Source organism: Triturus cristatus, chromosome 8 (assembly GCF_964204655.1).
Source record: "Triturus cristatus chromosome 8, aTriCri1.1, whole genome shotgun sequence".
In the NCBI taxonomy this organism is placed as follows: Eukaryota; Metazoa; Chordata; class Amphibia; order Caudata; family Salamandridae; genus Triturus; species Triturus cristatus.
In genome coordinates, this window is record NC_140591.1 from 471,119,226 (window position 1) to 471,139,781 (window position 20,556).

Consider the following 20,556-nt stretch of genomic DNA (forward strand, 5'->3'; position numbering starts at 1 on the left):
GTGCATCATCAGTAGAAGTGTAATTACATTGTAAGCCACAAAGGGATTGTGAGAAATTGAACTGTTGGTTGAGGGGGGTGAAACCCTACTCCAGCAACAGTCACAATCAATGTCAGGATGAACCACAAAAAGTCATTAAATTAACCTGTGCTGGGTATCTTGGCATGAAAGCAGCCATGCTTAACTTGGAGGCAATGTGTAACTATTTATGCAGCACTTAAACAGTAATAAATTGAAAACACAAGACAAGAAAAATCCCACACCAATTTAGAAAAATAGAATACATTTTAATACATTATTTGACACCAAAAATGACAAAATCCAATCAGTAAAACCAGAGTTATAAATGTTTAAAGTTTAAAGTGTAAAATAGCACTTAAAAGATCAAAGCGCCAACCGTGGACAGCTAGTCACGTGACACAGGGCTAAAGTTGAAAGTTATGGCCGACCATGATGGATAGCAATTTGGATAGACAAAGTCGATTGGGCCTGGTCTCCACTTACCTTCAGGACCGTTTCTAGGTGTTTTGCCGACCTAGGCGAGAATCGAAAAATGCCGCCCCCTCCCTTTTACTACCATCCCTCTCTACCCCTGTCAAACAGGCTAGAAGAATTAATGCATTAGATATTCCCAAACTCATATTTTTTGCCACCCTCCCCCTTTTGCCACCCTAGGCGGCCGCCCAGTCTTGCCTAATGGTAGAAACGGCCCTGCTTACCTTTGGACTTAGAAAAACTTTAGAAGAAAAATGTCTGAGAATGTAAGGTTCAGAAAGGCAGCCAGTGGTGTCTGAGGAGGCATTGTCATCGGGGGCCCTCGGGACGAAGTAGCAGTAAAGATTTCTACGTTCGGACTTAGTCTCTTTTATGGAAATTATGTATATTGGAAAGACAAACCAAGAGATCTGGTTGAGAATAGTCCAACATCGATCAACAATCTTGCTGCAGAAAGAAGCTTACCTCATCCTGAAATTTAACAGCGCTATATCAGGCCTTAATGAAATGTCGGCAATCGCAAGAACCTAAAAAGGGCCCTTTTTCGAATGATCACCACAGCTCTTTCAAAAGGCGAAATAATAGAGAACGTGCCTGTCCCCCCAGAAACGATGTTTAACAGCCTCACCAATTAGGGAACAATCATCGGAAGGCCATGGCGATGTAATAAAGCGCTCCCAATAAAAATCCATACAGAAAATGATGGAAGAGAAATTAACTGAATATGTGCGCACATGCTCAAAATTACCAGGTGCTACCACCGTCTGCCAAAGACCTTTGCTGTCAAGGTGTCTGTAATGGAAGAGCCAATGCTTTGCAAAATGCTCACACGCAGAATAAACCATAACGTGCATATGTTTTCGAAATAAATATGAGCAACTTTTGCAGCGCAAACACTTTATTGATAAGGAAATGCAACGAGCACAGACGTTTTTGATATTGTTAATCGGAGCTCAATAATCATGATGCAACCAATTAATTAACTGGGTTAAAGATAATACCATAAAGATGGTGCGCACAAGTTTCAAAGTCGAAATGAAATCATCCCATGCAAGCACTAATCGGTTGAGGAAAAGTCATCATAATTACAAAACTACATTGACGAGCATGCCTTGCCACCCAACTACATTGTAAACGGAATTGGAACAGGAAGTCCTTTTTCAACAAAACGAGCTCTCAGGCAGAAACAGAGTTCCAGAGAGCCAGCTGGATGTGGAAGGAATAACTAAGGATGTTTGCAAAAACGTGTGCTGACAACGAGTTGCTTTGAAATATTTGACTTTAGCAGTTAAAAGGAGACGCTTAAAAAGATATTGATTTTGCTCGTGTTCTCTTTAGGACATAGCCATTATTAGGAACAAGAGTGATTAAGATCCTTGTATTTCTGCCATGGCAAGCACAAACTGTCAGTAGTAACTTCAACAGCAAGTAAGTGCTACAACAAAGGATTTTAAAATTATGCGCCAGTCTTTCAATCAAAAGCCTAGAGCCTCCTTTCCACCATTGATAATAATTTTGTGTTTTCAGGCTCATAAACAAATCGGCACCACAAGCCATGTCAAATATAGCGTTAAGCTGAAGAATAGGTGACAGTTGAAGCCAAAGGGAAATCTGTGATAAATCCACAAACATCCACAAACAACTAATTAATAAGAATGTAAAATTGGGCAATGAGTAACTAAATGACCTTGTCCTTTTAGGAAAACAATTTCACAATAGTCTCCCATTTCATTGAAGAGATGCCCAAGACCAATTTGAGGTAGATATAATCTTGAAATATCTATGAGTGCAATAGAGATGATAGAGAATGAGGTGTGTGTACTAAAACAATACACATGTGTTTATTGTTTTTTACAGAATCCGGTCACAGCCCTGAAGAGAGCCCCCAAAAATAGAGTGGGACTTGAAATGCGTTGGCACTGCTAACCAACAGGGTAAGAATTTAAATCAGAATGCGTAGCAACTTAGGGAAATATATGTATTGAATACTGTACCCCTTTGTTACCTGAAATGTTGTTTACCCCGTTGTGTGGTAACCCCAGTGCTTCTTGAAAACTTGATTAGTGGGTTACCGTTTTTTCTGTTTTTGGACTGGAAACCATCTAAAAAATGTTTCTGTTATTTGTTATTTGTCACTATGTCTCAATTCTGTTTGGTTTATATAATATGAATGTTATGTATATCTGACCTCTGCCTTGAGGATTTATAAAATGAAATTATTGAAAATGAATAAGTAAACGTAATAGACCATCTGATTTGTGAATTTGGTCTGAGTCTGTCTAAAAGTAGACAGCCAACAAATGGTCAGCTAGATGTTTTGACTTTTTAAAATATTTACTGGTCCAATCTAGCTGTGTAGTTTAGGGCCCACCCCTTTCATTACTAACTTTCTAAAAGTGGCATTTTCAGAATTGCGACACTAAACCAAACTTTACCATTAAAGACGATTTGAAATTACAATTCCTTAGACACCAACCATGATATTTCTACCTGCTCCCAAATAAAAGTTACCACTGTAATGAGGGAACCCAATGTTATCCTTTCGGAGAGGTAGGCCTCACAGTAGTGAAAAATGAATTTGTGAGTTTTTCTCTATCACTTTAAGAGTACATGTCCAACTTTTTAAAACCCATGCAACCTGCCCTATAAGCTGTTTATGGCCTACCTTAGGGGTGTCTTATATGTAATAAAAAGAAGCTTTAGTCCTGGCACTGAGAATATTTTGCCAAATCAAAATTGGCACGTTGAAACCGGATACAGGCTGCAATGGTAGGTCTGAGACACTTTTTAAGGGGCTAATTAAGTTGGTGGCACAATAAGTGCTGCAGGCCCACTAGTAGCATTTAATTTACCTGCCCTGGGTAAATGGTATACCACTTTTCAAGGGACTAATAGGAAAATTAAACATGCCAATCTGATGTAAGCCAAGTTTACCATGCTTTAAGGAGTGAGCACAAACACTTTAGCACTGCAGTGGTAAAGTGCACAGAGTCCCAAAGCCAATAAAAACGAATTCAGCAAAATTGGAGGGGTGAAGGCAAAACATTTTGGGAAAGACCACCTTAAGGCTTATGGGTCTAATAGGAATGATGATATTGCAGCAAATATTAAAATGTCATGAAAGTTCAAGCAAAAAATAAAACAAATCTCTTTAGAAAGTGGAAACACTGGTAGAATGCAAGTGATTACTTATCCAATGAGACATCTTTGTAACTGTATCATTTAAGCCAAAAAGAACAGCGATATTTTTTGCTTGCAACTTCATCGCATACAAATTGAGCATTTCAAGGAAAGCTGTGAATAATCATTTTGAGGTTGATCCTGAGGAAGTGACATTAAAACTGTAAAGCCGCTAAACACATTTTGGCCTGTCTTTTGTTGGTTATGCAAATATTCTGGTAAAAATGAATGGTCCATGATCTTTGAAGACTACTGCTCTCCTCTCAATATGTGGACAACAAGAGAGACATTTTAATCATTGATTTTTATACTGTACTGAAAGGGCTACCATTCTTTTACAACCTTATCCTTGTTGATGAAACATTATACAAATATCAAGCAATCCATAGTCCTCAAGCAAGGGTTGTCTTGTTGATTTGGTTTTTACTAGTGTCAAGATTTAGGCATTATAACATGTTTGAGGTCAAATATTCTTATAAGCAGCCCCTTATCCCCCCAGTTGTGCACCTTATGAATGTAAAGGTGGACACACAGAAGGCTGTTTACTGCCCAGTATTGTGCCAATGATTTCATTAGAGCTCTTCTCATCTAGAAGGGGTTTTCAGTGATATGACCCCCTCTTGCACTCTCTGTACTCTGTGTCTGGCACATAGAGCACATGTGATATTACCGGTCATGCAAATAATGGCGTACTATGACGCTGTGAACATACTCTGGGACCCATGGACCGGTTGAGCGCCCTACTGTTTCTCTCCAGGGCCTGTCTTCATTTGTATGCCATGAATCGTATGCCTTGAATTGAATGCCTTGGATCAGTTTACACTAGTAGACACTGTGGGGCATAGACACGTGCTTTTTCTTGCTTCCAATTGTCACACTTGCACCTACCTTCCCCAAAGATCAAAACCGTTGCGCAAACACCTGTTTTCCCCCCAGGGTGTCCGATTATGGACCTACCGCTCTACCTCGTGCACCACATGCCTCACGGGAGAAAGCTACATGTGTTGGACGTGGTACTTAATCCGGGTCCGAACCATGACCCAGCGCTTGGCCTCATTCCTGCTTCCAGACAGACTTCTCTCTTCCCCACTCACCTGTGGACTCACCTGTAGAGTCGCCCGGCATCATCCAGCGCTCTAGACTCCGGCAGCCAAGGTCTTACCTGCAGTTCCTCTGGTCCTCCCCGTCGGCACCTTCGTCATCTCCTCTTCCTACGCGACCTTTCCTGTTCCGATTCTGCTCCCCGGACGGCGGCCCACATCACGGTTCCACAGCGGCTCCCCTCCAGATTTCACCTGAAACAGAAACCTGACATGATTAAGTACCGTTTTGCAGGTTAGTGTGCACTACTACAGTTTACAAGGAAGGCAAAGACTGGTTTAAATTACAGCATCTTGAGGATTATTGATATTGTTTCAGCTATCACCAGGCCTCCTGGGTGAGCTGCAGAAGCGCTTCGACTTTTAAACGCTTCTTGGACAATATGTGCAAAAAGTTGACAGACATAGGACCTATAACTAAGATTGCAGAATGCATTGTATTTCTCTGCATAACACTGTTGGGGTAAGAGAAAGAAAGGGCGCATGAACGCATGATATATATTAAGCCGAAAACCCAACCTATGCAAAGTGATTTCTTGGGAGTGCCGTAAACTCCAGTATATAAGTTGACCAGAACCCTTGGACTCATTTTTAGTTTTAAGTTGCAATTTTTGCAGCTTGAGAACCAAAAGAATCCTGGCCTACAGAGGTATTTACTTCTGAAGTAATTTTAGAAAGCTCCCATTCTTGGTCTTGAAGAGGAAGAGTAGTCAAGCACTGGTGCACTGTGAGAACCACTGCCTCCTCTTGAATGCTACAAAAAACTATTGAGGACATTGTTTCAGAATAGCTTTTTAATTTCATACCTAAATCAACAGCTGGATCAGCTCCATGCCCACTCTGTATTTGTTTTAACACCTCTGGATACACTGCCAATGAGGGTGTGTAATGTGCAGTAGTCTAGGTACCGTAACAATTATTCCCCATGTCGCGCATTCCTTTACAGGTGGTACCATACCAAGTGGAACACACAAATAGTCACCATTCTATGTCTATCTTGCAGTGATATGTGAGGATAGACTACTTCCAGCTGACTGATTAGTCTTGCGAGCGATTCCAAATGGAATCTCATCTTTCTTTATGAACACATTGGCCATGATTGCATTAATAGTTGTAGGATGATGCATGGATTATTGTGCAGGACCAGGAAACATTACTCTAGTCTATGCGGTCTGTAAAACATACTCTTATGGCTGTCAAATTTATTGTCACCAATTGATTTAGTAACTGTCTTAATTCCAGAGCACTCTGATTTGCTGCATTTGAGTGCGAAGTATAACGAACCGACACAGGGCACGTAGCAGCTGAATTACTTAGGAGACCCACGCTGACATCCTGTATTACATTTGGCAAATGTTCATCAAACCAAGCTTGGTGTTCCTAATATCATAGAGGGATTTCTGGGTGTGATAAGGTTCCTATTCCGTATATGTAAGGGCTGCTTTGTATGTATGAAAGTGCCTGGTGTTTGTATCTACAGGATGAAACTCCAACCAGGAGCAAAACATTTCAAGGGGATATGCAGCGTGTGCATTTATGACAATGGTTATTTCACCCTCTGCCTCAGGGAAACCCCTTCCCAAGAGGTGAAATGTTAATGGTGCCCTGAAAGGTACCCTTATCGTAGCAGCTTGTGAAACCATTGGAGAACAGATTCAAAATGAGATTAAAAAAGGAAATCAAAATGGGAAATATCCTTCACTTGTCTAGCACATGACACACCCACATCAAAGAGGGAGCTCTTGTCTGAACTGAGGAAGGAAAACAATACTTCAGCAGGCATCTCTGCTATTAGTGATCATTGGTAAAGTCTTGTGTGTGTCACTCATGATTACTCAAAAGTCAGCTCCACATTGACCGCCATATGGTTCTTTTTTTGCAATGTATGCAAAATGCCTCCAGGTTCAGGTTACTCCCTCTAGCAAAGTGCAGGTTCAGTCAACGTACCAAATAAATACAGGAAACTAGGTAGACTGGAGCCCATGAACTGCCTTTGCATTATCTGAGGATGGTGCACTGTGGGCAATGATCAGTCCTGTGAGACTTGCAAGATTATGTGTTGTTAGTGACCTCTGAACCTTCTTTCACTATGAGTGGACACACACAAGACTCCACATTATGGTAGTCTTTAAAAATGTTATTAAAATGAACGTCCTAATCTAGTGTAGATAATGCGTATAGTTGTAACTATGAAAACAAACATAATCAATGCAATTAATAAGCAGAATATTTACCAGTATTCCAGCATTAGAACGGTATAGCATATCTTCTTTGAGCTGAATGGGAATTAGTCTCTGTTTCACCAATCCCTCCCTTCTAGGCCCTAGCTAAGCTGTTTTAGCATCAAAAGTACCAGTCTCACTTTCTTGGGGTGGCCTCTAGCCCACATGCTTCAGCTAAACAGGAGCTCTGTATTTCTGTACTTCCAGAAAGTCACATTATGTCTCTGAATTTTAGTTGTAGCATACTCAAGCAAGCTGATCAGCCCGGCTGGCTCTGAGAAGCCTATGGCCTTTGCTGAGGGTGTTTACAGCTTTAGCTTGCACAAACCAAGTCTCTTTGGAAGCTGAAGATTCCTCTCTCCTTAATGCATATCCGTACGGAGCTTAAATACACTTTTCTGTTTTGAAAACGTAGGCATCTTGCATAATGATGTAAAATGAAAGAAAAAATATATATGTGTATTATTGATGCAATATCAAAATATTATAAATTAAATGTTATGATATGACACAGAAGTTATTATAATTGTGTTACATTGTGTATTGGATCTTGTTAAGACAGGAGTACTGCTATTACTATGTATACCATGTGAAACACAGTATTGGATTAATTAGTGAAATGCCAATAAAGATGATTTTAAAAAAAGGAAAACATTTTATACATGTGAAAACAATAATATATGTAGTAAACATTTGTGAATAATTTAAAATCTGCACTGAAATACACTGCTACATGAATTTTTGAAATACAATGAAGGGTACATAAGAGCAAAAAAGCACACTAATTACATAACTTTAATATGTAAAGTGCTCCAGGGGTGCAACCAACATATGCACCCTGTTGGACGGGGGCTTTTTGTGGGTTCACCCTCCAGATTATTTTGCCCTCTGTTCATGAACCCTTTTACTTGACATTATGACTGTGCACTTTTTTTCTGCTAACCAGTGGTAAAGTGCATGTGCGCTCTCCCTGAAACATGGTACCATTGGCATATACCTGATTGGCCCTTAGTAAATGGTGCTGCATGTAACCTGAGCCTGAAAATTAAATGCTGCTAGTGGGCAGAAGCATTCCTTGCTCTAAAGTAGCCTTTTAAAACATGTCTTAGGCCTGCCACTGCAGCTTCCAGGACAATTTTAAACTGGGCAGTTTTAAACTGCCATTTTGACTTCTCAAAGTAAACCTGTTGCCAGGCCTAAACCTTCCTTTATAATACTTATACGCCACCCCTAAGGTTGGCCCTCCAGGCTCTTAGGGTAGGGTGCAATGTATTTAAAAAGTAGGATATGTGTACTTATGTTTTGAATGCCCTGTCAGTGAAAGACTCCTAAAGTCATTTTTCACTGTTGTAAAGCCTACCTCTTTCATTGACTGACATGAAGTTACCATATTGCATTTAAAAAGAGCTAACTTTGGATTGGGAGCGGATAGAGCTATGCTGTTTGCACTAAAATGAATTGTAATTTAAAATCTCTTTTAATTGTAAAGTCAGATTTTAAGTTTGAAAAAGCCACTTTTAGAACGTTGACCTTTTTGCGACCGAACCATTTGTGCCTGTGTCTTGGGTCACATGAATGTGAATGGTTCAGCTATTGGGGATTGTATATTGCTTCTAAACAGTAACACAAAGGTGGCTTAGGTGTGTACCCAGGCCCACTTACACTTCAAAGGGCTTCCTGTGATGTTGTGAAGAAAGGAGACATGATGCCAGATCAAGTGAGAGAGGTTTATTCCTAACACCTCATCCACCGGCGATGGCACAACAACTGTCAACTCTCAGAATCCTCTCACACACAGAGTCTTCTGTAAGAGTTCTGACAGTGACCTCATCATAGATGAGGTTCCATGCCACACTTCTCCCTCTCATACAAAAAAAAGCACAGCAGTATATAATAACAACGAATGCAGTAAACAAATGTGAAATATACAAAGATAAGCATGGAGGTAGACAGAGTATAAAGTAAGAAAGTATGAAATTGGAAACCTAATCTCATATGGCTGGGTCCAAACTGGAATGGCGAGCAAAAACACGATGGATTTAGGCCCAGATCTCTGTACTGGGGTGAATGTATGACATTGTTCTGCATTCTGTCCATCAATAGTTCTTTTTGCATTTGTCACCCCGAGTGGGACGGGTATGCTCAGACGTGAGTCTCGTGCTCTCCATGCCACTGGAATCAAGCTATCCTGGCTGAAGAGGGGTGAAACCCCGAAACCGGTCCTAGGATTCTTGTTTCCAGTCCAGGGAGGACCTGGCCTGGCAGTTCGGGCTGGACTGCTCCCATTGGCTGCAGGATCAAGACTGATTTGCATATCGCTGGGTCCAAACTGGAATAGCATGGTGAGAAAAAACCCGATGGATTTAGGCCCAGATCCCTGTACTGGGGTGAATGTATGACATTGTTCTGTATTCTGCCCATCAATAGTTCTTTTTGCATTTGTCACCCCGAGTGGGACGGGTATGCTAAGAAGTGAGTCCCGTGCTCTCCATGCCACTGGAATCAAGCTATTCTGGCTGAAGAGGGGTGAAACCCCGAAACCGGTCCTAGGATGCTTGTTTCCAGTCCAGGGAGGACCTGGCCTGGCAGTTCGGTCTGGACTGCTCCCATTGGCTGCAGGGTCAAGACTGATTTGCATATGACTGGGTCCAAACTGGAATGGCATGGTGAGCAAAAAAACAATGGATTTAGGCCCAGATCTCTGTACTGGGGTGAATGTATGACATTGTTCTGCATTCTGTCCATTAATAGTTCTTTTTGCATTAACCTAATCTCAAAACAATTTTAAAAAGTTAATAAAAACATGAAGAACATCTTACACAACAAAATCTTTCAAATAAGTAGGTTTACTGATCTCCCTAAAGCTTCTCCTGTGAACTGAGGGAGTACTACTAGACGAACCTTGTAAGCCTGAATCACAGGCCCAACTTCCACCTGGTTGTCTTAGGCCTGCCACTGCAGCTTCCAGGGCAGTTTTAAACTGGGCAGTTTTAAACTGCCATTTTGACTTCTCAAAGTAAACCTGTTGCCAAGCCTAAACCTTCCTTTATAATACTTATACGCCACCCCTAAGGTTGGCCCTCCAGGCTCTTAGGGTAGGGTGCAATGTATTTAAAAAGTAGGATATGTGTACTTATGTTTTGAATGCCCTGTCAGTGAAAGACTCCTAAAGTCATTTTTCACTGTTGTAAAGCCTACCTCTCTCATTGACTGACATGAAGTTACCATATTGCATTTAAAAAGAGCTAACTTTGGATTGGGAGCGGATAGAGCTATGCTGTTTGCACTAAAATGAATTGTAATTTAAAATCTCTTTTAATGGTAAAGTCAGATTTTAAGTTTGAAAAAGCCACTTTTAGAACGTTGACCTTTTTGCGACCTAGCCATTTGTGCCTGTGTCTTGGGTCACATGAATGTGAATGGTTCAGCTATTGGGGATTGTATATTGCTTCTAAACAGTAACACAAAGGTGGCTTAGGTGTGTACCCAGGCCCACTTACACTTCAAAGGGCTTCCTGTGATGTTGTGAAGAAAGGGGACATGATGCCAGAACAGGTGAGAGAGGTTTATTCCTAACACCTCATCCAACGGCGATGGCACAACAACTGTCAACTCTCAGAATCCTCTCACACGCAGAGTCTTCTGTAAGAGTTCTGACAGTGACCTCATCATAGATGAGGTTCCATGCCACACTTCTCCCTCTCATACAATAATAAGCACAGAAGTATATAATAAAAACGAATGCAGTAAACAAATGTGAAATATACAAGGATAAGCATGGAGGTAGACAGAGTATAAAGTAAGAAAGTATGAAATTGGAAACCTAATCTCATATGGCTGGGTCCAGACTGGAATGGCAAGCAAAAACACGATGGATTTCGGCCCAGATCTCTGTACTGGGGTGAATGTATGACATTGTTCTGCATTCTGTCCATCAATAGTTCTTTTTGCATTTGTCACCCCGAGTGGGACGGGTATGCTCAGACGTGAGTCCCGTGCTCTCCATGCCACTGGAATCAAGCTATCCTGGCTGAAGAGGGGTGAAACCCCGAAACCGGTCCTAGGATGCTTGTTTCCAGTCCAGGGAGGACCTGGCCAGGCAGTTCGGGCTGGACTGCTCCCATTGGCTGCAGGGTCAAGACTGATTTGCATATGGCTGGGTCCAAACTGGAATGGCATGGTGAGAAAAAACCCGATGGATTTAGGCCCAGATCTCTGTACTGGGGTGAATGTATGACATTGTTCTGTATTCTGCCCATCAATTGTTGTTTTTGCATTTTTCACCCCGAGTGGGACGGGTATGCTCAGACGTGAGTCCCGTGCTCTCCATGCCACTGGAATCAAGCTATCCTGGCTGAAGAGGGGTGAAACCCCGAAACCGGTCCTAGGATGCTTGTTTCCAGTCCAGGGAGGACCTGGCTTGGCAGTTCGGGCTGAACTGTTCCCATGAGGCACAGGGTCAAGACTGATTTGCATATGGTTGGGTTCAAACTGGAATGGCATGGTGAACAAAAAAACGATGGATTTAGGCCCAGATCTCTGTACTGGGGTGAATGTATGATATTGTTCTGCATTCTGTCCATCAATTGTTGTTTTTCCATTTGTCACCCTGAGTGGGACGGGTATGCTCAGAAGTGAGTCCCGTGCTCTCCATGCCACTGGAATCAAGCTATTCTGGCTGAAGAGGGGTGAAACCCTGAAACCGGTCCTAGGATGCTTGTTTCCACTCCAGGGAGGACCTGGCCTGGCAGTTCGGGCTGGACTGCTCCCATTGGCTGCAGGGTCAAGACTGATTTGCATATGGCTGGGTCCAAACTGGAATGGCATGGTGAGCAAAAAAACAAAGGATTTAGGTCCAGATCTCTGTACTGGGGTGAATGTATGACATTGTTCTGCATTCTGTCCATCAATAGTTCTTTTTGCATTAACCTAATCTCACAATTAAAAAAAGTTAATAAAAACATGAAGAACATCTTACACAACAAAATCTTTCAAATAAGTAGGTTTCCTGATCTCCCTAAAGCTTCTCCTGTGAACTGAGGGAGTACTACTAGATGAACCTTGTAAGCCTGAATCACAGGTCCAACTTCCACCTGGTTGTGAATTACAAATTGAGTTGTCAGAAGAAGCCTGCTATTGCCGAATGACAGCAACCCTGCTCTTCTTCCAAATGCGACCATCATGTTTCTTTACAGCATTCTTGAAACATTTGATTACTTGTAATTCTCTTGTGAATTTTGACCAATCAGCACACCCTTTAGGCGCTTTAATTTTGACAAAATCACCAACACTGACTTCAACATTTCTCACACAATTATGGGAGTCAAAATCTTCTTTCCTCTTGGGTTGAATAGAAATATCTTTCTCTCTCCATTCACCAGGGATATTATCAACACAGCCCTTACACCAGCACATCCAACCAGGACATACACACATAGATGGGGATCTTCCTTTAAACAGTTCAAAAAGAGTTTTTGCCAGTGGAGCCATGCTGTGAAAAATGATAACCCAACAATCTACTTGATAACTCCTTCTTCCAATCCAAACCATTCACCCTTGCTAGTTGTATACCTTCATTTAAGGTTTTAATGACTCTCTCTATGACACCATTAGTCTCAGGGTGATAAAGAGCCGATTTTTTGTGTACAATTCCACACCTCTGCAAGTAAAACTTTGTCACTTGAGAGCAGAATTGTACACCATGGTCCGTAAGTAGGTATCTGGGAAAACTCTCTCTCTTAAACACCCCCTCCAGAAATCTGATCACAGCCGAAGAAGAAATGTCACGCACGCATGATACTTCAACCCACCTGGAGTACAAGTCCATAATGACAATGACATAGGGAGTAGCATGTTCACCTCTATGGACCCCAAAATATCCATCGCAACCTCTTCTCAGGGATATCTGGGCAGTGTTCTGCATACCATGGGCAACTGACTAGTCTTAAGCCTCTTGTCGCAGACTACACATTTAACGCAATCTCTAATCAAATGCTCAACATCACGATCGAGTGAGGGCCACCAAAAATCTCTACGAAGCCTCCCTTTAGTCTTTACAATGCCCATGTGACCCTCATGGGCAAAACGTAAAATTTTCCCTCTTAACTTCTCGGGAGGAATCAGTCTTTTTTTAAAACAAAAATTATTTTATTGTCCTCATACTGCCAAAGCTCTTATTAGGATTACTCCTATCTCTCCATACCAGCCTATGCCAACCCTCGGAGGAAGTGGAGAGAAAAAGGAGCTTTCCTTCAAAGATAATACTGTTTCCATTTGCAACTCCTGTTCACTTTAGGGGCCCCAGGATGTTACTAAGGAGGCTAGGACCAACAGTAAAATCGGCTTAATCATGGGACCCACTTGTCTTCTCCCTCCAATCTCACAAAGCGGACCAGATCTTAACTCTACTTCTTTGGTCACAGGTCATGTCTGGTTCACTAGTATAGATGCTGTTCTTTAAACATTCAACAAAAGTTGGGGGAGCTTCTGATTTCCAGCTCTTACATATTTCTCGCCTTGCTAAGATTACCACATAAAATATAAAATTAGAACTAGGTGCATTCAAGTGATAGTCATATAGAAGACCGAAGAAAATCAAGCTGGTCCTTACTTCAGTCGGTTTCCCCAACACTTCTTCCAAAGGTTTACATACCTCTGTCCAATAGAGTTTAATTCTCGGACATTCCATAAACATATGTATGTCATCAGCTACAGGATACTTGCACCTACGACAATTATATGTATTTCCCGTAACCTGAGATAACTTTTGAGGAGACCAGTAAACTCTGTAGGCCGTATACAAGTGGTTCCTTCTGAGCGCGGCTGGTTTTACGATAGCCTGCAACATAACAAAAGAGTCAGACCATATTTTGTAGATATCAGTGTCATCGTCTCTATATTCTTTACCCCACAGACTTTTAACTTCACTTTCCACATTATCCTCAGCATCCAGCAAGGCCCAATACCAAAACGAAATTTCCTTTTCCATTTGTCCGTTCTATTGACTTGATCCAATTTTGGGATTTCCTCCTCTTGAGGCCAGTTTTGTGTCGCCCACCAAGAGGATAACTGGTAAAACTTGAATCTAGTCAATGTTCCTCTTGTTAACTTATTGAGCGCTTCCCAACTTATTAGGTTGAATTTCTCTTGTTAATCTCCCCAGCACCTTATACCTCCCATTTTCAAAGGCTGGCTCAGATGATCTCGTAAGCATTCAGGGGAGCCTGGGGAGTCCCAGACTGGGGCCTGCGCTGCATAATATGAGATTTTCATTCTTTTCCTTATATGCACCCAGGTCTCTAGGGCTGCTCTTAAGATTTTTAACCTTACTTTTTTGTAGAACTTCGGGTCCCCATATTTATAAAGAAAGTGTTCCTGCCCTTGCACCACATCTTTCAGCATGGCCTCAAAACATAACCCTAACGATGAAGTATCGGTCTTACTAGCCAGCATTAGAATTTTTTTTAAATGAACAGCGTAGCAATACGTAAATAGATCCGGCAACGCCAGACCACCCAATATGAGGCCTCTTCTAAGTTCTTTCCAGGCTATTCTCGGGCCTTTCGTTGCCCAGATAAAATTGCCTATTTTCCGTTGTAGCTTGGCTATTTTCTTTCCTAAAGAGCAATGGAATAGAATTAGAAGGTGATTTTAGGTGAGATTATCATTTTCACGAGATAAACCCTCCCCTAGATGTTTAGCGGGAGGTTGGCCCATCGTACAAGTAAACTTATAACCTCCTTACTTACTCTCTTCCAATTAACTATAGGGATATCCTCTAGTTTCTGTGTTAGCTGAACTCCTAAATATCTAATTTGATTCTTAACCCCCTGACATCCTATTATTTGGTTCCATTGCATTATGTTAGTTTTTTCCTTGTTAATTTTATACCCCGAGACTTCACCAAACCTTTTCGCCTTCTCAATTAACCTAGGGATTGCCTCTAAGGGATTCGTTGTATATAAAAGCAAATCGTCAGCATATAAAGCAAGTTTAAGTTCTAGCTCTCCCAATTTGTAGGGGTATATTTGGTTGTCTTCTCTGAGCCAGGTGGCAAATGGCTCAATGTACAGATTGAACAAGAGCCCCATTAACCAGTACCTTTGCTTTAGGGCTGAAATATAAGCTTTTCACGGCCTCAACCATGTTATTCGGAAAACCAAAACTTTTTAGGGTCTCCCATAGATATATCCAATTAACTTGGTCAAAAGCTTTGGCAGCATCTATTGCTACTACCGTTAATAGAGCCTTCTTTGCTTCTGCCATATCTATGGCCCCCATTACCTGAAATGTAAGTTCATTCAGCTGCCTCCCTGGTATAAAGCCTCTCTAATCTGAATGGACCACCCCCTTTATTACCTTTGCAAACCTTGCTGCCACTATACCTGTAAATACCTTATAATCTGAATTTAATAAAGATATCGGTCTCTAGGACTCTATCTTCTGGGGATCTTTATTTGGTTTTAATATCAACGTAACTGTGGCTTCCGCCCGTGAACAAGGTGGATTTTCCCCTCCTATATAAATTTTATTAAACAGATTTTTTTTAAATTGGCACAACCTTGTCCAAGATACATAGGTACAGCTCTATTGGGAGCCCATCCGGGCCTGCAGCTTTTCCCCTAGCCATCTTTTTACATTGTATTCTTACTTCTTCCTCAGTGATATCTCCTCGCAAGAATGCCTTATGTTCCTCAGTCAACTGAGGGAGTGTTATTGATTTTAACCACTTCTCAATAATCTCTTGTCCTGGCATAATATCCTCCTTATACAATTCACTCATGAAGCTTCGGGCTTCTTCACAAATCTCTTCATCCGCTTGTATAATTCCTCCTGACTCACTTTTAATTAAGTTCTTTATGATATTCCTTGCTCTATCTATTTTAGCTTTCCATGCCAATAAAGAGCTGCATTTCTCCCCATATGCAAAATGCTGAAGCTTGCTAACTTTCCACCTATCTAAAAGCTTCTTATGTAGGTTGGCCTGAAATTCAGTGTGTAAGCTCTCCAACTCTTTCTCCAGGTGGGGCACTGTGCTTAAACTTTCCATTGATGCTTTCTGTAATTCTTCTTCTTTTGCCTTGATCTCACTTATATTATTTGCTTCATCTTTTTTCAAGGGTCTCTTCCTTCCCACCGTTATGGAGCTAAGTATCCCCCTTATATTGGCTTTAGAAGCCTCCCATACTATCTGATCCTTAGCGTCCCGATATTGAAGTTAAAATACTCGTCTGCCTTTTCCCCTAACTCAATAGTCACTTCATCATTCAATAATATAGTCCTATCTACTGTCCACCTTTTTTGTAACACTTTTTGCCGCAGCCCCAAAGCCATAACTACTGCTGAGTGGTCTGATAATATGGCAGGAATATGATTTATTGTCTCCACCTCTGTAAACAATTCTTGATCTATAAGAAAATAATCAATTCGTGAATGGTGCTTATATTTTTTACTGTAAAACGTAAAATCTCTGGTTTCCCCTTTCTTGCTTCGCCAAATATCGAGCAAATTTAACTCTCTAATTATATTTTTTAACCTAGCAAACATTTTAGGGGAGCTATTATATTTTGCTTTCGAGGTTCGATCTATTTCCTTAATTAGAACTAAGTTAAAATCTCCTCCCATTATAATCGTGTGTCTAACAAACAGACTTCAAGTTTTAAAAGTGCCCCCGGATTGTCTTCATTAGGTCCGTAGTATACTACACAGACTAAGGGTCTATCCTGAATTGCTAAAGTTGCCACCAACCATCTCCCTGACTGATCCGTTTCCTGTTTTACCACATTTATTCCTGCATTACTCCTTATAATCAGTGCTACTCCCCTAGTGCTACCTCTTTGTTCGGAACAGAGCACCTCCTGAATCCATCTAACTTTGCTAAAACTCTGTTTTCACTCTTGTGCCTCCAAATGAGTCTCTTGTAAGAGAAGAATATGTGCTTCACTATTTTTCAAAAATTCTATAACCCGAGATAACTTTCTCCTACTCCTCAATCCATTCACGTTCCTTGTTAATATTTTGACTTTAATAGGCCTATCCATCCTTATAACTCTCTGAATTCTTCCATCATAAACCTAAAGCATGTATGAGGACAACATTTTTTTCCCTTGCTCCCCACACCCTGTGCCTCCCACCCCCCTCGAGGAACCCTCCTACTACTCCCTTGGCGATTAGTAAACAACATTCGAGATCCTCCCTTTACAGCTAGAGTCATCCACTAAAAAAAAAAATACATCAGTTGAACCCTTGTATGTATATTATACTATATTTTCTTTATTTATTTATTGTTCTCCATTTTATACTATCCACAACACACTCAACGCACCTACCACCTCCTACCACCACCATCTAATCTAATCCCTGATTATCTATATCTATCTCTAAATCAATTCTACATCTGGGGAGCTAATATTATACATCTTGTTTTTCCAAATTATTTTGAGCGTGGCTGGGAATTTAATTTGAACCTTTGCCCCTGACTTCTTAAAGCAGGCATTCTTGTTCCAAGGTCCCACTGCCTTTGTGCGGTTCTCTTTCCAAGGTCTGACCTAATTTGATAACTGAAAGACTCGTGTTGTAGTGATGTTTCCTTTAGGACTCTCCCCAACACCAACTCCTTAACTGTGTACTTGAAAAAATTAATCAATATTTTCCTCGGAGCCTTTCCAGTGTGATTTAACTTAAAAGGGTCTCTATGGACTCTCTGAATCTCCTTATCCAGTTCTATGTCTGGTCTATCCTTCAGGATTCCTTCTTTCAAAATTTTGCATATGAAAGCCTTGATGTCTCCACCTTCGGCGCCCTCCGGAATTTTAAGAACTCTTAAATTGTTCCGCCTCGCCTGCATCTCCATCCTCTCCATGTCTTCCTGTAAGGTTTTATTCTGCAATTTTAGTTTCTCAAGATCTTTAGTATTCTCTGACACTGCTTCTGAGAGAACTTTTACCTCGCATTCCAACGTCCCAGTAAGGGGCAATATCGTCTAATTTTCCTTCTAAAACATCACACTTATCATGAATCCCTCTCTGGATGGTCTCTGAGACCTCAAATTTTGAGAATATATCTTCTCTTAAGTTCAGAAACATCAATTCCAATTGGGTCTTCCCCCCTCTGCTCCTAGAGGTATATCGGTATTTTCCCCATCCAAGGCGCTGCCACAACCTTGCTCTGGTGTAGGTGCTATGATGGGGGACGACCCTATAACAGAGGGGGAATTTACTTTATTAAGTGCCTCATGTGCCCTAGACTGGTTTTTGGATTGACATTCTCCATCCTCCCCTCTTTCCTCCTCCGTCAATAATGCAAAGCGTTTTTCCATTTGTAGCGGGGCGGAGACCTTTTGTACACCCTTTCGCCCTCCTTTAGAGGTTGCAACCTGCTCCATTATTTTAAAATAGGATGTTAGGGAGGGAGTTGTTTTTACCAATATATGCGTGGCATTGACTCCACTCCGCTTTTTATTCCCTCTAGATTTTATCACTTTTTTCTTTGGGGAAATTGGCACCACCTCTCCGACCGTCTTTCCTTCTGAAACGGTTTTACCTCTGTTTTTCACCTCGAGGTAGGAGCGCACTGGTATCTATTTCTAGTTTGGGGGGCAGGAGTCCCTTTATTAGATGCACAAATTATGTCCTTTTCCGGCCCTACTAGCGTCTCTGACCCTAGCTGATCTTTTCCACTTTCTAAATCTGTAAAGTCTACCCTCCCCTCCTTCCTCTTCTTATGTGTGCGAGACTCCAAAACCATAGGAAGCGAGTCTCTTTCCATCTGCCAAGCCTCTACACGTATTTCTCTCCCGCTACTTCGCCTTACTGTTTTACCAGTGCAAAAGTCTGAGGCAGAACCCACATCGCTGAGCCCTCCTCGGCTCTTTGCAATTTTCTCCTCCTGCCTTCTTGATTGGTATACTGTTCTGTCTCTGCCGCCCCCGGCCCGGAAGCCGATCCGTGCCGCTGTGGACTGCGTCTTCCTCCAAAGGTCAGCCCGGCGTCTCCAGGTCCCGAGGTGATCTGCCGCTTCCTGACCCTTTTGCTGGTGGAAGGATTATCTTGGCGTTAAAAAATAAAAAGGTATTTCTGCTCAATTTAATTCTCCAATGTTTAGATGCGTCTGGAGTGTATTATACCGCATCTATTGCATCTTTCTGCGGGTTATTTCTTTCAAAATTTATTCCGTGCCTCGCGCTGTGCCGGGAGCTCCCGCGACTGTCGTCAGCCTGCCACCGTGTTCCTCCGTAAGGTGTAGTAAGATGGGAGGAATCAGTCTTGTGCCTCTCACCAAAAACCCTTTGTCCACAGCAAGTTTATCCACAATCTTCTCCTCTATACAATCCTTGAGTTGGGCTTTACATTTCGTACCCAAACTGACTATGGGGCATATGTATCAAATACATCATTTGCGGTTCTCAAATAGTGATTTTTTGAGAATCGCTATTTGAGAGTCGCAAAACGAGATGTAATAAAAAATTCAGAAACATTTTGCGATTCCTCGGTATTCCTTAATTGCGACTCGCAAATTGCGAGTCGCAATGAAGGAATGTCTTTCCATTTATTCCTATGAGCCTAGAGGCCCAAAGGAATGAATGGGAAGACATTCGCAATTTGTACTCGCAAATTGCAAATGCAATTTCAAGGGTGCAAGGATATCATAAGGACACCCTGATGCACCCCTGAAATGAGCATGTGTGCACATGTGGTGCACATGAACGCCACATGGCCCTTTGAAAAATGCCAAAAATTGCATTTTTCAAAGATGTCGCAAATTACCACCAACTTGAAGTTGGTGGTAATTTGCGATTTCTTGAGGAGAAATCGCACAACTTGGGTGCTGTTTACATCACATTTAAGGAATTGCAGTTTGCGATTCCTTAAATGCTTTCGCAAAATAGGGAATTGCATATTTTGCGATTCCCTATTTTGCAAGAGCCTTTTGGGATGATACATCCCAAAAGGCTTTTTATCGTTCGCAAACGGGCTGATTCTGAGAATCGGCCCGTTTGCGAACGGGAAATGGGTTTAATACATATGCCCTTATATCCCTAATTTTACACAAAGTCTCATCATTCTGAAGTTCAGTTAACCACTCTTCTTCACCAATGGATCCCTCAGTCACCTCACAAACACTCACACCCTCCTCTTCGTCCAGTTCTTCGCTTCCATCAGACTGGGAATTATCCAAATCTACAAGTCTAGATAGAAGTCAGCAGAATAGTTGCTTGCACCTGGAACATACTGGACAGTAAAGGAGAAGTCTTGTAAACCCACAACCCATCTCCGTATACGAGATGAAATTGAATCAAGACCTTTCTTGGCAAAAGACTCAACTAAGGGTTTATGATCTGTCTGTACTCCAAATATGATGACCCAGAGAAATTGTTTAAACCTCATAATGGACCAAAACACCGCTAACGACTCTTGTTCAATTACAGAATAGTTGCGTTCTGCGTCCCTGAGAGTTCTCAAGAGGCACGCAATGAGATTTTCCTTGCCATTTCTAGTTTGAATGAGCAATGCACCCAGCCCCTTACCACTTGCATCACACACAATCTTTGCCTCAGACGA

The 20,556-nt window shown here is 41.6% G+C and overlaps 1 long non-coding RNA gene across 1 annotated transcript in view; it reads left to right on the forward strand.

Moving 5' to 3' along the window:
* The window catches only part of LOC146802358 (uncharacterized), a 205,447-nt gene that overhangs the window by 132,256 nt on the left and 52,635 nt on the right, over positions 1-20,556 (forward strand). Inside the window, exon 4 of the long non-coding RNA XR_014967379.1 lies at positions 2,353-2,429. This is a non-coding gene — a long non-coding RNA (uncharacterized LOC146802358). The remainder of the gene's footprint in view (positions 1-2,352; positions 2,430-20,556) is intronic.